Source organism: Mirounga leonina, unplaced genomic scaffold, assembly GCF_011800145.1.
Source record: "Mirounga leonina isolate KUSES-001 unplaced genomic scaffold, KU_Mleo_1.0 Mir_82, whole genome shotgun sequence".
NCBI lineage: Eukaryota > Metazoa > Chordata > Mammalia > Carnivora > Phocidae > Mirounga > Mirounga leonina.
This window is the reverse complement of record NW_023270825.1, coordinates 45021246-45038866: the sequence shown is the minus strand read 5'-3', so window position 1 is coordinate 45038866 and position 17621 is coordinate 45021246. Positions and strand designations below refer to the sequence as shown.

Here is a 17621-nt window from a genome sequence, read left to right as displayed (position 1 = left end):
ATCTGGCATGTTAACAACAACAACAAAAATAGAAAGTAAAGCTATAATTGCATGCCACTTTGTGCCAAGCAAAATTTGTGCCAGATCACAGAGGACCCTGAATGCCATGTTCACAAGGCTAGAATTTATTCTGTACATGATAGGAAGACATGGATAGATTTCTAGTAAGAGAATAACATCCTCTCAGCCCCCTCTCTTTTTTAAAAGGGAAGATTAATTAGTCAATTGGGTATAGGATGGATTAAAGAAGATCATGGTGCCTTACCATTATTGGAAAGATGAGGGAACCGTTCCAGAAATGGTCTATACAGGCATGTCGTTAGATATCTAGCTTTGGAAAAACCCACTAGAAAGGACTGAATAATGTACTGACTTCCTCCATTCATTATACTGTCTCTCGGTAGACCTAGCTGCCTGATAAGTGATGCTAATGTACCATAAGACTCTGTATAAATTGATAACACATAAGAACAGCCCAGAACTCATTTTTCAAATTGAACAGAAATGTCCTTTTAAAGATTTTTGTCTTTCCACAAAAATTAGGAAGCATCAGCATCAAGAATTGGGGGATTTCCATTTTCAGAAAGTGCTGTTGTTTTTTTTTTTTTCTTCTCAATGTCCATGACACATGAACAATTTCTCAGCCTCCTTAAAATGACTATGCCATTCATTTTTAATGGTCCTCCTTAATTACAAAGATATCCTGTGGTAAGGAGGCTTCCTTAAGTTTGGCTTTACTCCAAGGACAAAGAGTTTTCTGATACATATTGAAAAAAAATATTGCAACCTTCTTAGAAGATGGCCTACGTGAACATAAACACTGTTTCCTTCTTTCAAAGAAACAACAATTCTGTTTAATTGGCAATAACATTGAGCAAAAACCCATTTTTCCTGCCCAGATTTCTTACTTCCTGTGTGTTAAGCCTGTCCCTTATTGCTCACCAAAGACGTGGTGATGCAATGATGGTTTACCCTTTCCCCAAATGAGGTCTGCTATCATCAAAACATCAGCTGACTATAGTCTAATATAGTGACTATAGAGCCAATGAATTGTTTTTTTTTAATTATTATTTATTACTATTACAAGCATTTTCCAGAACTTTCCCAGGTAGAGCTCTAGGGATGGAAAAATAAAGTCTCTGGGCTATCATAACTTTCTCTCTCTCTCTCTCTTTAAAGATTTATTTATTTATTTGAGACAGAGAGATAGAGAGCATGAGTGGGAGAGACAGAGGGAGAGGGAGAGAGAGAATCCTAAGCAGACACCCTGCTGAGTGCAAGCCCGATGTGGGGCTTGATCCCACAACCCTGAGATTGTGACCTGAGCTGAAATCAAGAGTCAGACACTTAACCAACTGAGCCACCAGGCACCCCCTCTTTCTTTCTGTAGGTGGATGCAGTAGGTCTTGTTGGTCTCAGCCGTCCTTAACTGCATCCTTCATAGAAATGGAAGGAAAAAAAAGTTGGTGCTATTGACAGAAATCAGGGACAGCAAATGTGTTTCAAGATGTGTCGTGAACAGCAGCATGTGGGGATGAAGGAGCAGAGTAAGCATGGCACAGGAAATTAGGACACCTGCATTGTAGGCTCAGGCCTGTCACCAACTAGACATTTGACCTCTGGCAACAATTTATCTGTAAAGGGTCTGACTTTTTTTCATTTGTCATATGAGGAAATTGAGCTAAAGTCATTTCTAGTTATGACCTCTTATTATTTTTCCTACTCCTAAATTCAGCGTTGGGGACTACATAAGACTTTTGGCCTTTTTGCCAAATGCAGGCATCTGGCATGCCATTATTATCACAACAAAGATGTGAGCAATGGAATTGATATGTCATGTGAACCTAGAGCAAAGTAAAGCTATTGAGCTAGTGGGGGTGTCCTGGGAGTGGGGTTAATATTGGATGTGGCTTAGAGACTGCTTACATGATCTTATGCATTATCTCTCTATACTTCTCTCATTTTTTCATTCCTGTCCTCACTTATTTTTGTGTTTTATCTTATTTTATTTTGTTCTCCCAATCCTCACACTTTCCTTTCCTTTACAGTGTTCAGGCTTCAGTGTTCTTCTTGGAAAGGAATTTTCAGAATTCTGGGTCTGAAAGAAATGTCCTAGTGTAACTCTCGCTAACTGAAATGTAACCCTAACCAGCTTCATGTGTGAGTTCCCACTATGAGAAGCCTCTGGAGCATGAGTGTGGGTGGCGCTCCCCTTGCAAGAGTTCCTGGCACTGGAGTTCCAGGGAGAGGATCCTTACGCATGTCATTCAAGTTCAAATACCATGTGACTCACATGCTTTGAGGCAGAGGCTCTCCATTTGCTTCTGTCCATGTCTAACTTGTGCCCTATCTTCCTGTTTCTTTAAAAATGTTTTTCTCTCAGTACACTGATCATGATGAGCACTGAGCAACGTATGGAATTGTTGAATCACTATATTGTACACCTGAAACTTACATCACACCATATGTTAACTATACTGGAATTAAAAGTAAAAATTAAAAAAAAAATGTTTTTCTCTCTATTTGGTTAAATTGCAACTTGTTTTATTAACTGATGCGGAGGGTACACATTCCAGGCTACACAGGCAGTTAGGTAAGAAATGTGCTCTCTTTTTCTCTATTCTGTCGGTGGTCGAAAATTAATCTCAGGGTCTGAGTTCTGGGGTGCTCACCTGTGCCAATGAGTCAGACTGGAGGTGGGAGTCAGGAGCATCTCTTTTATGTTGTCATCATTTATCCATCCTGGCACCTGTTTGATCTTTGATGATTGATCAGTGGGTCACTGTTGTGTCTTTCTGGTCGCAACCTCAAGTAGTCTTCAGGCTTGCCAGCCCTCTCTCAGCTGTATGTTGACCATTGTTCAGATGGAGCATCACAGTGGCCTATGGAAACCTCCCTGAAGCCGTCTCAGGCATTCTGGGCAAGAAGAGACACTGTGAAGCTGTCTCTATTCTATCACACTAGGCTGAGTGGGCAGAGATCTAGGGCTTAGCAGGCTCCGGAGGCTCTAGGCTGAGACAATGAATAAAGAAGGTCCTAGCTGTAGGGTGCCCAGGAAAGGCCTAAGAGTACTGGGTGGGGGTAGGGAGGACAGGGTAGGGAGGTGGGTATCAGGGGGAAAACTCTAGGTTAGTATCTCAAAATATTATCCCACTACATAAATATTAATGAGTCTATTTAATCCTTGATTTTTGGCACAAGGCAGCAATAATAAACCTGTTAACTACCATTCTGAAGATGTAGCTCAGGTAGGATATTGTTTTCAAAAGTCCAATGCTGCCCATATTAATGATGAAATTGAAAGGGCTGGTGTTGCCCGGGGCTTCTAACTTCCCTTTCTTCTCTCTTTTTCTGCATTTCAGTGCTTTCTCTGCTGTGAGTTGTTTCTGTTATCTTGGTTTCCTCTGTCCTGGGGGAGAAAATGAGATAAATTAATTCATGCTAAAAGTCTCTGGCTTCTGGAAGTATTTACATTTTACAAGAGGGTCGTAGGGATAGATCAGTGTTTAACACAAAAGAATGGATCACTGTAGGTGGAACTTAAGATAATCGTAGGGGAGAGATTTTTACCTTTTTCTCCCTATAACGATTCCATAGTGCAAGGTAAAGGAATGGCGTTCTCTCCCCCTTCCCGGAAAGGCTGGAACAGATCAGGTAAGTGAGGAATGACTCAGACAAAGGAGAGGATCCCTGAGGCCTCCGAGGGAAGGACAGAATTACAGAGCTGCTGCCAGAGGAGCCAGTCAGAGACAGGCCTGGAACCTGGCTGTTACACTGGAACATTAGGACAGGTTGATAAGTATGGAAGAGGCTGAGGGCTTCCCAGGTGAGGTCCACAACAGGGAACGGGAAAGGAGATTTGCTTTATGTGGTGCTTGGTGTGTGCTGTGAGCTTAAAGATACTGAACCAGACTGGTTAAAGGTCATGATGATTTGATGAGGAAAGTAGACTCTCTACAAAGTCCCTGCCGTGCAAGTATGCTGTTTCTCGCTTTTCAAAATATGGTCAGAATTTATTTTCAAGAGTTGATATTTAGCATATTCCTTAAGTACCAAACTAAGTTCATTTTAATATATGGCTTTTAGAAATATATTATTAGTGTAAAAGTTGTAAAAATTCTGTCTTAGTCCATTTGGGCTGCTATCACAAAAGTACCATAGACTGTGGGTTTATAAATGACAAATTTATTTCTTATAGTTCTGGAATCTGGGAAGTCCAAGATCAAAGTGTTGGCAGATTCAAGGTCTGGTGAGATCCACTTCCTGGTTCATAGACAGCTATCTTCTTGCTGTGTCCTCCCACGGTGGAGGGGGTGAGAGAGCTCTCTGGGGTTCCTTTTATAAGGCACTAGTCCTAGAGGGCTCTGCCTTCATGACCTAATCACCTATCAAAGGTCCCACCTCCTAATACTATCATGTTGGCAGTTAGGATCTCAACATATTAATTTTAGGGGGATACAAACATTTAGTCCATTAACACAGTGTTACTTCTAACATCTTCCAACATAGTTTCATTCCACTTTTGGCCCAGCAAAGTGGACCAAGGTCGGTATAAAAGGAATCACCTAGAATGGTCTCATGCCCCACTATCCAGCCTGACCTGCCCACACCTGGTTCAATGTCTCCTTACTAGACTTAGCTTGTCTCATTCCATCTGTAGCTTCTTGGTCAACCCTTCAGCTGATTGGCTGGTTGTGATTCTGGATTTTGGTACCATTCTCCTGCCTTCCTGATCACAGGTCTTTGCTTTTGGCCAGGTTCTGGATGAATGTGCCAGGCCCTAAGTCCTCCCTTTGGCGCATTATTGCCCAGACATGAGGACATTGTTTAGGGTTATTAGGGTGGGGAGGGTCAGGATCAGGAGCAGAACCCAAATAAAGACATATAAGCTATACTCTAATTTCTTCTACTTGTCTTCACTTATTAAAAAAGATACTATGTGTGTATATATATATATATATATATATATAATTATTTTAAGATTTTATTTATTTATTTGACAGAAAGAGACACAGCGAGAGAGGGAACACAAGCAGGGGGAGTGGGAGAGGGAGAAGCAGGCTTCCTGCTGAGCAGGGAGCCTGACGCAGGGCTCGATCCCAGGACCCTGGGATCATGACATGAACCAAAGGCAGACACCTAATCACTGAGCCACCCAGGCGCCCCATACATATTTTTTTATTATGTTATATTAGTCACCACACAGTACATCATTAGTTTGTTTTTGTTTTTTTTTTAAAGATTTTATTTATTTGACAGAGAGAGACATAGCGAGAGAGGGAACACAAGCAGGGGGGTGGGAGAGGGAGAAGCAGGTTTCCCTGCAGAGCAGGGAGCCCGATGCAGGGCTCGATCCCAGGACCCTGGGATCATGACCTGAGCCGAAGGCAGACGCTTAACAACTGAGCCACCCAGGCGCCCCAGTACATCATTAGTTTTTGATATAGTGTTCCATGATTCATTGTTTTCTTCTAACAACCAGTGCTCTATGCAACTCTAGGTTAGTATCTCAAAGTATTATCCCACTACATAATACTCATCACGGGGCTAACCCATCCCCCCACTGCCCCTCCCCTCTAAAACCCCCAGTTTGTTTCTCGCAGTCCGTAGTCTCTCATGGTTCGTCTCCCCCTCCAATTTCCCCCCCTTCATTCTTCCCTTCTTTCTCCTAATGTCCTCCATGCTATTCCTTATGTTCCACAAATAACTGAAACCATATGATAATTGACTTTCTCTGCTTGACTTATTTCACTTAGCATAATCTCCTCTAGTCCCATCCATGTTGATGCAAAAGTTGGGTATTCATCCTTTCTGATGTAATATTCCGTTGTATATATGGACCACATCTTCTTTATCCATTCGTCTGTTGAAGGTCATCTCAGCTCTTCCAGTTTGGCTATTGTGGACATTGCTGCTATGAACATTGGGGTGCATATGACCCTTCTTTTCACTACATCTATGTCTTCTCTGTATCATTCCAATTTTAGTATATATGCTGCTGAAGCAAATACAAGATACTGTATTTTGGATACTAAATGTAACTGTATGAAAACGTCTCTACAATAGCTTGGTTGTAGATTTATTGTCACAGATGGCTAGTTAGTTAAAATAAAACAAACAATTTTTTATGCTTCCATCTTTCTAGGTGACAAGCCAGCAGAACATACCTTTAGAGTCAGATACTTCTTGAGAATTATTAGCAAAAGGGATTATTGGTTGAAGGTTCACAAAGCTTGCTTGGGAGATTCTCCTGAGGTAAAGTGACAGTTAAGACCAAGGAGGAAATGGATGCACTGAAACAAATATATACAGTATTCCTAGCTTTGGATTTTAAAATGACAAGAACAAGCAAGCCAGTCAAACCCTGAAGAATCTCTGATGGGGGGGGGTTCTTTCTGAGAAACCTTCAGGAGAGGTTAATTAGAAAGATTGTTTCACAAATATGGTACAGTCTTGCAGACAGCAGGCTTACCTCCCCCAGCCTTCCTGAGAGAGCAAGAGGTCCATTAGCACAGTGGCCAGAGCCTGAACTATGGAGCCAGGCAGGCAAGTTGGAATCCTGGCCCCCCCATAAATCTACAACCAAGCTATTGTAGAGACGTTTTCATACAGTGTGAGATGACCAAATCTTTCTCAGCTTTGGTTCCCCCCCCAACCATTAAACAGGGATAGTAATACACACCTGAGAGTTCATATAAATCTCTTGGTCATCAAATGATTGCCCTCATTTCAGTGAAGGAAGGTCAAATTCTAGTCACTCTCATAGTTGGCAGCCCCTTTATCTGGTTATGATGGTTAATATGTATGTATTCCTGGACTTGAAGGCCCAGCTCAGGATGGTCCCGTGACTGCCAACAAGTTCCACAGGGGCCTGTTTCCAGACTTGCCTTATTTTTGCCAAGTAGAGATAAACACTGATGGAAACTGTCACTTGTCACATTCCCAGGAGCCAGGCATCTCTCTAATCTTGGTTTCTCTACAAGCAGGGCTGTCAGGGAAGGCAAATCAAGAGGTCAGACAAGGGACTGCTGCTTTGGCATCACTCCTTTGCCCACTCACAGAGATGTGCCAGACTCCCAGAGCCAGCTTGGAGGAACAGATACATCTCCTTCAGAAATATCTGGAGGAGCCTGGATATTTTCATAGTAAAAGATACCTTCACACGTTAGTTTGAGGCAAAGACTTTTATGTTTTTATGACAAATATTACCACTTATGTGTGGTTACAGATGGAATTAACCACAGCTTTAATCCACAGTGCTGCAGTGTGACCAAGTAGGAGGTCCTGGGAAAATGTTTTGGACTTTTAAAGTTCGTCCCAATAAAATTTGTAGAACTTCGGGGTGCTGACATGGATTCTCACTTCCTTACTACGTGGGTTCTCATTTCCTTATTTCATTACCAACTTATTTCAAAATACGAATTTATGTCCCAGTAGTGATGGTCAGAGTGCCAGTGATTTCATAAGATCAGGCCTAGAGATGGAAATGAGGTTTGTTTTAAAAAAAAAAATGGGGGTGGGCAAGCAAAAATCCAGACTCTTAAATACAGAGAACAAACTGATGGTTCCCAGAGGGGAGGTGGGTGGGGGGATGGGTGCAATAGGTGATGGGGATTAAGGAGTGCATTTATTGTAATGAGCACTGAGTGATGTCTGGAATTGCTGAATTACTATATTGTACACCTGAAACTAATATAACACTGTATAAAAAAAGGTAAATTTTAGAAATACCACTGGAGAGTCATCAATAAAGTTTGGAAGTAGGGAAAAAAAAAGAAATGAGGTTTGATTTTAATTTGTGTCTTCTGCTGTCTTTAGGTCAGTCGTGTATGAATAGTTTGTTCATTCAGTGTCTCTACTGCCTCAAGTGACAAAGGATATCAGAGTCACTGTCACAGAGGACATTATCACCGAGCAGTATTTATCATAAACCCACTGCTGCACAATGCCAAAGCAAGGTAAATAGGCAGAATAATTGCCCATGAGTAAAGACTGTTTAACACACAGATCATTTCACAGAGCCCTTCAGACCCCTGTGCAAATATACTAACAGGACCTTGGATGTTAATTTGCAACAAAAATTGTATGGATAAAGGGGCAGGAGAGTTGGTAATATTCTAAAAGTTATTTGATTACAAAATGTATATCCTTATTTTCTTACCTACAAGGTCTTCAAAAAATGGAAGTGGGATGTAATGTCCTATAGTTTAGTGGTTTCCAGATAGTTGTTTTTAATAAATCAGTTAAATTTTAAAACAAAAAATGGGAGGGACTAATTAATACAAGATTGCCAACTCTTTTTTTGCAAATTTTGTGAAGGAAATTAAAAAACAGATTTCCTATAAAGTATTGCTATAATTTCATGAAGAAAGACTTTCAAATACCAAAATAAAAGGGAGGGTATAATTTCAGGATAAAGAATGGTCTTTCAAAGTAGATAATAGTGTCTACCACTTATTGAACACATATGCAAGGTACTAAGACATTTGAATGTACTGTATAACTCATACAACCTTGTGAGATGGATACTGTTATTATTCCCATTCTACAGATGAGGACTTTGGGGGTACAAAGAGGAAATGTGTCTAAAGAAACACAGTAATGGCAGAGTGTGGATTCATTTCTGCAGAGTCCATGGTTTTAAAAACTATGTGATAAGCATTAATAACACCTTACGGTTAGTATCACTAAAATACTGGTTACATAACTTGCTTTTCTAATTTTGACATCAACAGGTGGAAACGTGGTCACAGACCTGCACCAGTCTGAAAGCCAGGGTGTCTCTCTCGAAGGGGCCAGAGTGGGAGGCTGGAGTAGGCTGGGGCCTCAGCTTCATTTGGGGCCTCAAAGTTAGACTTTTGATGTTATCTTCAAATATTGTTATACATATACACACAAAGAGACACCAACTGGTTTAGAAGAAAAGCAAAAGAAGTCATTCACCAAACTTGTTTTTACCTGCCTACTGCATCAGACATACCACCTGCAGCGCACCATGGATTGATTTTTTTCAAAATGCGTTTTGTAATTATCTTTTGAAAAACACCATTCTACTGGTATTGAAACTACATTGTGAGTGAGACAGTACTTATTTCCTACTCCTCATGGGCAGGGATAGACCATCCATTTCCTTCCCAGAAGGAATAGGCATGGCAAGACCCCTTGTATCTTCTGTCCCCTCACCCCTCCTCCAGGGAGATGGAATAACCTATATTATTGGTGAATTGGCTTGGCTCTGTGTCTTTTGGGCTTATCTTTCAGAGTCTGTCTGTCTCCAGGATGCCCACATCCTCTGTTCTTCCCTGTGGTTCACACTGAAGCAGCTCTGCCTCCAGGAAGAGGCCTGCTATCTCAGATTTGAGGTGAATTCCATTTGGGAAAGGTATTATAAGCCCCTTTGGCTTCATATCTAAAGTCATATTACCTAATCAGCTTTATCTGCTATAAAGGTAACAGATACTTATTTTCTGTCTCCTGCATTTTATTTCTTACTGGTTATAGATTTTATTTTATTATTTAAAAGATTTTATTTATTTGTCAGAGAGTAGCAGGCAGAGGGAGGAGAAGCAGACTCCCCACTGAGCAGAGAGCCTGATGCGGGGCTGGATCCCAGGACCCTGGGATCATGACCTGAACTGAAGGCAGGTGCTTAACTGACTGAGCCACCCAGGTGTCCCTGGTGACCGATTTTAGAAAGGAAGAAAAGAACTATTATTTATTTAGTCCTTAAACACCCTGTAAGCCATCATATGATTGTAAGATCGAGTTTGGAAGGGACCTGAAGAGGAAGGGACCTGAAGAGCCAGCCACATCCAAGCTAAAGACCTCGATGCAGTAATCATCCTTAACATTTTTCTTAGCACTTACTATGTATAGGCACTGGACCACAAGCCTTCTGCATGAATGATCTCATTGAATTCTTACAGCAATCCTATGAGATGGGTACTAGTGACAACACCGTTTTACTAATTAGAACTTGAAGCTTGGAGAGGTTAAATAATATTCCTAAAGTTACAGAATGATTTAGCAGCAGAGCCCCAGTGGAGGGGTAGAGATCCCATCCCAGCCCTGTACGGAGACAACAGATGTCGAACAATGAATAGATGATCGATGACAGCTGGGTTAGTGTCATGCCAGGTGCTTAGCACACATAACCTCTAGTCTGAAGGGTCAAGGAAGACACTCTTCCCTGACAAAGGGACGTTCAATCGTAAGCCTCCACAGTGTATAGGAGTCAGCAAGGCAAAGGGATGGCTGGATGGGTGGATGGGATTAAGGATGAGGAGTGGGTAGTATTCTGGGAGGGAAGAGGGTCCGAAGTGAGAAGCGGTGCGGTAGCCCATGGCCATGGCACAGGAAGTGAGGGGGAAGGTAGCACCAGATGACCCCGGAAAGCCAGATTACAGAAGAGGCTTTGCAGTCCATGCTAAGGATTTTGGATCTTCTCTCAGGAGCAATGTGGTGCCTTTGAAAGGTGTAAATGAAGGGTGTGACAATCGTGCTCACTTTTCTCTGTAGCATTCCCTATTTTTAAGCTTTAAATTCTGGCTACATCAGAGAGAAAATTCCTATTAGGTGCTAATCTCTCTCTAACACCTGGTGGCTTTTGATGAACTACTCATTTCCCTCTTGATAAGGGGCAGCGTGTGTGAAGTCTGTTTCAGTCGTTCTCAGACATGACTGTGTCTGAACAACTCTGAAATGTTCTGTTGCAAGGCCACACTCAAGACCAATTAAATCAGAATCTCTAAGCATGGGAACCAAGCATCCGTATTTTTTTAGACACAGCAGCCTCTGCAATTCAATTTAACAGTTATTGAGCCCCTACTGATCCCAAATCCAAGCACCGCGTTAGATGCTGTGCATACAAAGATGAGTAAGTGTGAACAGCTGTTTTCAGCTGTGAACTATCCCGAAGTCCTAGCTTCTGCAGCTGCTACTGAAGCAAGCAAGGCTGAGGCAGCCCCAGGCGCCAGGAGGCAATTAACAGAATCCTTGAAGTGAAAGTCAATGAAAATAATAAATCATGTGGTTGCGTATCTACAATGTCTCACCTCGTCTTTCCACTGGAAATCCCAGAAATCAGGAACCCCGAGCCAGGAGATTCAGAGAGCGGTCAAGGCACCCTGTTGCTTTGATTGCTCCCCCTATCCTTGCCTTGGAGAATTGGCCCAACGAGGGAGACAACACACCTATTTATTCACTTATTAAAACATTTATTGAGCACCTACTTTGTGTCAGGCTCTGTGCTAGGCATTGGGGGTACAAAAGAGCATCCACGTTTCCTGACCTCAAGTTGCTCACAGAAGACAAGGGATCTATTCTGCTTTTTAGTTTGTCAGAATAAATCAGAATGAAAATGCCTTCTGAATGTATTTCAAAACGCTGATCTGAAGATAAAAATGGATTATAAATATTCACATGCTTTGGAAAATGAGGAATCCATGATGAGTCAACAGAAAATTCTATACCTTGAATTGTGAAACCATAAAACTTCCAAGTTTTGCCATTTATGCTATACTGATCTTGGAAATATTTTCAGAGAGCAGCAATGATTTCTTTTTTACTTGTTTTATATATCTTCTAGCATTGTATCAGGTACAAAAGGGTATTTAACAAATGTTTTTTTAATGATCACCGAATAACTACCCAAGTTAGAAAGGATAACTTTTTTTTTGAACAAAGTTCAAAAAGAAAGGCATTCCAATATGAAAACAAGCCAATGTTGAGGCCAATAAAATTTTGAAAGTTTTTTAAGTTTTTGTTTTGAGAGAGTGAGAGTGAGAGAGATCTCAAAGGGAAAGAGAGAAGCAGACTTGCCGCTGAGCAGGGAGCCTGATGTGGGGCTAGATCCCAGGACCCTGAGATCATGATCTGAGCCCAAGGCGGATGCTTAACTGACTGAGCCACCCGCGTGCCCCAAAATTTTGGAAGTTTTAAAAGAATATAGAATCATGTCTTTATTTTTAAAGCTCTGGAGATAACCTATGTTTATGAAGGTCTCTGGGGAGCTTGAAATTCTAAAATTTCTACCCAGATAAGACAGGAAGGCATCTTTTTAAAATAAACATCTAAGTTTTCATTGAAGTGCTTTAATTTCTTCTCTTACTTGGCTCCACTTTGAGATAAACTGAGAAAAAATAAAGATATATTTCATAGCCTTAGAGAATCCTAGAATTGAGGGGTAGAGGGGAGGGTTGGAAAGATCCAGCAGACCATCCAGAATGGCCTAGAGAGCTTTTTCAGAAACATACTTGCTGGGTTTCTGATGGGATGATCTGGAGTATAGGAGCTAGGTATGGGGTACTTGGCACTGATGCTTTTAAGAAGCTCTTGGCGGTGCGGGGCGGGGGGGCGGGGGTGACTGGGTGGTTTAGTCGGTTAAGCGGCTGCCTTTGGCTCAGGTCATGATCCCGGAGTTCCGGGATCGAGTCCCACATTGGGCTCCCTGCTCAGCAGGGAGTCTGCTTCTGCCTCTCCCTCCACCCCTGCTTGTGCTCTCTCTCACTCACTCTCTCTAAAAAAAAAAAAACAAAACCTTAAGAAGAAAAAAAAAAGAAGCTCTCCAGGGGCGCCTGGGTGGCTCAGTCAGTTAAGCATCTGACTCTTGATTTTAGCTCAGGTCATGATCTCAGGATCCTGAGATTAAGCCCCGCCTTGGGCTTCATGCTCAGGGGGGAGTCTACTTGAGGATTCTCTTTCCCTCTCCCCCTGCCCCGCCCCTTGCACGTGGTCCCTCTCTCCCAAAAAATAAATAAATAACATCTTAAAAAAAAAAGCTTTCCAGATGATTCTGCTGCCTATTCTGGTTTGGAACAACTCATCAAGTCCAATCATTCTATTTTATAGATGAAGAAAATATGACCCAGAGATTTGAAGTGAGCTATTCAAAGTCTCACAGCTAGTTAATGATGGAACCTAATACTGTGTTTTCTATTATATCACATAGATTTCCATATTTTTGCTAACATTACCATAGCCTCAATTCCACTGACACAGTCTTTGCTCTATAAGTAATTAAAACATTTTTTTGCCCCAGATGTTGTATAAGAGGGAAGCTTAGCTCTGGATGGACCAGTATGCCTAACCACCAGCAGCAGTTAGGAGATCTGATTATAAATGCCTCAAACAGTCATTTAAATAAAAGATCGGGGGATGCCTGGGTGGCTCAGTCGGTTAAGCGTCTGCCTTCGGCTCAGGTCATGATCCCAGGGTCCTGGGATCGAGCCCCACATCGGGCTCCCTGCTCTGCAGGGAGCCTGCTTCTCTCTCTGCCTCTGCCTCTCTCTCTCTCTCTGTCTCTCATGAATAAATAAGTAAAATCTTAAAGAAAAAAAAAGATCGGGGTAACTTGGTATGGTCTCCCAGGATGGAATTAAAAGGAAACTGAAAAATCATTCACTTTGTTTAAAACACAGAGTATTTATCATGATACAATCTCTTTTGTTCTACTCTGACTTTTGAAATGAAAAATACTCAGTTTAATAAAATAAAAAAACATACTATTGCATATTGACAACGTATTTAAAGTCTTCTTTATAATATAGTAATTTGGGTTAGGTACATTTTCTTCCCCCCTGCCACTAAATATTTAAGACACTTTTCCCTCCATCTCAATTTTAAGTATGATCAGAAACTTGTATCTAGCTGAACTAAATATATATTGAGTGGAAAGTTGTGTCACAGTTTGGGTTTCACACACATTCTCACTTATATTTGTTTTGAAATACTCGAGATTAGTATGCATGGTGCTATTTATTCTAATGCTAAATATGGACGCAAGTCCGGGTGGAACTGCAAGTATGCTTCTTCCAACAGCTCCAAATTATAAGGTTAACAACCTGTTTTGGTGCTCTTGTTTTCTGCTCTTTCTAAAATTGCAAATTACCCAGCCAGCTTAGCCCATGAATAAGCTGAAAAGAGGCAGCGTGGGTGGAGATGTGTGTGCATGAGAGAGAGAGAGAGAGAGAGAGAGAGAGAGAGAGAGAGAAAGAGAAAGAGAGAGCGTGTGTATGTGTGTGATATGGAAGAAGAAGCAAGGTTAGAGAAGGGAGTTCCACTGAATTATTGTGGGTAACTAGTCACCTTACTATCACTTCTAGATTGCCATTTGGTAAATAGCCCTTTAATTTTTCTGTCCCAACGCAGCTATCTTTTTCTTTCACAGAGAGACGATGTTATACCACTAAATATTAGATTAATCATTCCTAGTACCATAAAAAGCACTAAACACCAAGTGACAAAGGGCCAAATTTCCAGAAGCTCAAAACCTTAAGAAAAAAAATCCATGCTATGAAGCTATCCATGATTTCCTCCTCTATCCTTGTGGACTCCGATAGAATTTTGCTTGTGCCCTCCTAATGCCACGTGCCGTCTTCTACTTTGTACTCTTGATTCTGCCGTGCAACATAAATACACCGTGGCCAGTATATTTAGGTGTCTGTATGTCCCATAGCACTTGGGTGTAGTAGGCATTCATAAAGAGTATCAGAACACCGCATCTCTAAGACTAACCGGGGGGGCGGGGGGGGAGTCACTACTTGATAAACAATATGGCATAAAACATTAATGTAAGGCTTGAATGTACCCGTCTCATGAAAGAACTATTCTCACATTACGAAGCAATCGGTTGCTTCAAGAGGGAACGGGTTTCTTTCAGTTGGCGTGTCATGTGATGGGACTTTGAAAAGAGATACATCTAATGCTTTAGAAAGCCCTTAGGAGGAGCTCCTTAGCTCTCTAGGAAAGCTAAAAACAGGAAAGGGGAAGAGAACAAGGAAAACCTTTACGGAGGCTCTCTTCACCTGCAATCTCCGATACAATAGCATCCCCACTGGACAGCCTCTCCGAGGCAATATAACCTGGCTGTAAGGATTGACTCTCTGAGATTTTCAGTGGTTCTCAAGCTGTGGTTCCAAACCAAAAACCAACAGTTCACGTTGCTTGGGAACTGGTTAGAAATGTAAAAATTCTGACCCTCCTGGATCTATTGAATCAGGAACTCTGGGGTGGAGCCCAGCACTCTGCTTTTTAACAAGCCCTCCAGGTGATTCTGCTGCAGACTAAAGTTTGAGAATACTGCTTCACTCTGACCCTCCCCAGCTGTTGTGCCCCAGTGGTTCAGATCACCTGGGGAGAGCTCCCTTGGACCTTGGGCTCTTGTACAGTGGAGAAAATGAATGTTTGTGGGGAGGGAGAGGGAATGAAGCTTACTCTCTTTTCTTGTCCTATTAAAATAAAAATACTTCGAAGGTCTCTCTACCAATTATCCATTGTAATCTTAATAGGGATTTGCTAATTCAGCTGAGAGCTGGAATAGTGCTTAGTTGAACACTGTAACTTGATCTGGACGCACTGGGCTGAGTCAGCCTGAGTTGACATTTATCTTCTATGATGGCCATGAAGGAGGGGGTTAGCAAGATAATGGATAGTGTATGAACGGTTTTAAGCAGTATGTTTCATTTACATAACCAAAAAATATCAGAGCTGCAAGAGACCTTAGGAACTGATTGTTTTTTCGATCTTGGGTTACAGAGGTCTCACAGCTAGTTAGTGGCAGAGTCAGGACCACAAAGGACTGCTTGTTCTAGGGATTCTAATGCAAGGTCTACAGTGCCAGGAATACGTTACACCACTCAGCAGTTACGCTTCAACATTTCCCTTGCGTGGAATGGTTCGCAAGCCTAAATTCCAGGCATCTATTCAAGTTCTAGTTGAAGACCTAGGTATACTCATTCACTGCTTCATCAAAAGATTCAAGGAAATTCTCTGAAAGTCTATTGTATTAATTAGAATTGTTTTGGTCACCAGAACAGAAGCCTACTTGAGCCAGTTTCAGCAACAAGGGGGCATTAATTACAGTGGGACTGAAGAAAACGTTGGACAAGCAGGCTTCCAGAGGATAGGAACTGGGGTCGGGAGCACTGTAAGGAGCCCAGAAAGTCCTCTTTCTGGGTGTCCTCCTCATCTGCTTCTTCCTGCTGGTCAGTCTCATTAATCTCTCATACAACAGAATGGTATTTTTCTATTTCACAGGATACATGGGAGAAAAAAGAAGCCATGGATAGTGGTATATAAAACATAAGTTTTATATATCACATGTAGGACTGATACTTGATATTTTTCTTTTTAAAGTTTTTTTTAAAATAACAGGTTTATTGAGATATAATTCAAAAACTCACATACCATAAAGTTCACTTTTAAAGTTCTGCAACTCAGTAGTGAATTTTTGTACAGTTGATTATTCATGGAACTGTGCACAGTGGTGAAAAATTTGAATTGCTGCACATGCACGTTTCCAGCTGAGGTTGGACAACTCGCATACTAAAGACAGGTGCCCTTTTTGCAGTCTATTTAGCGTCGTGTTTTTTTGCATTTTTGGTGCTTGGTATTGGTGGTGTTGCTGTTTAGAATGGCTCCCAAGTATAGGCTGAGGTGCTGTCTACTGTTCCCAAGCACTGGAAGGCTGTGATGTGCCTCACAAAGGAAATACATGTTAGATAAGCTTTTTTTTCCCATGCATGAGTTATAGTACTGTTCGCTATGAGCTCAATGTTAGTGAATCATCAATGCAGTACATCTAGAAAAAAGGGAGGAGGGGCGCCTGGGTGGCTCAGTCGGTAAGCGTCTGCCTTCGGCTCAGGTCGTGATCCCAGGTTCCTGGGATCGAGCCCCGCATCGGGCTCCCTGCTCCGTGGGAAGCCTGCTTCTCCCTCTCCCACTCCCCCTGCTTGTGTTCTGTCTCTCGCTGTGTCTCTCTCTCTCTGTCAAATAAATAAAATCTAAAAAAAAAAAAAAAGAAAAGAAAAAAGGGAGGAAATATGCCAATCTGTTCATGAGGCTGCTTTGGAAAATGCCAAAGTAACATCTATAACGTGTGATGAAGCCATGGAAAAGATGGAAAAGTGCATAAAGTATAGTGGATGGCATCAATGTGAGACTGAAAGCCAAAAAATTTTACTGTCACGTTACCCAAGGCTAGGAAAATGTTAAACTCTTCTTGGTTAGTGCTTTAGTGTAAAGAAATACTGCATATAATTAATTATAAGAAATATCTATTAAATAAGGTGTTTTTAGACAGAAACACACATAAAACAAGGTTATATACTGATTGGTTGATTAAAATGCTATGAACAGAAGCTTGTGGGAACCTAGTCCTATATTTCCCTGAGGAGCAATGGCTTAGTATTCACTACTTCAGTGTTTACAGCAACTTTATAGAATATAATCACACTGAAAGATGAGAATCTGTTGTATACATTCACAAAATTATGCCTTAATCACCATTATCTAATTCCAGAACATTTTTATCATCCCTAAAAGAAATCCCATACCCATTAGCAGTCATTTCCCACTTCCCCTCTACCCCCAGCTCCTGGCAACCACTAATCTATTTTCTGTCTCCGTGGATTTGCCTATTCTGGACATCTCATATACATAGAATCATAATGTGTGGCCTCTTCTGTCTTGGTTCTTTCACTTAGCATAATGTTTTCAAGGTTCATTCATGTTTTCCAAAGTGGCTGCACATTTTTCAATCCCATCAACAGTGATGAGGGTTCCAGTTTCTCCACATCCTTGCCACCACTTGTTATTGCTGTCTTTTTGATTACAGCCATCCT

General features: G+C 41.5%; 1 long non-coding RNA gene across 1 annotated transcript in view; it reads right to left on the bottom strand.

Moving 5' to 3' along the window:
- Window positions 1–2592: 2592 nt before the first annotated feature.
- LOC118002150 overlaps window positions 2593–17621 on the bottom strand; it is a 172531-nt gene continuing 157502 nt past the window's right edge. Inside the window, exon 4 of the long non-coding RNA XR_004676965.1 lies at window positions 2593–3409. This is a non-coding gene — a long non-coding RNA (uncharacterized LOC118002150). The remainder of the gene's footprint in view (window positions 3410–17621) is intronic.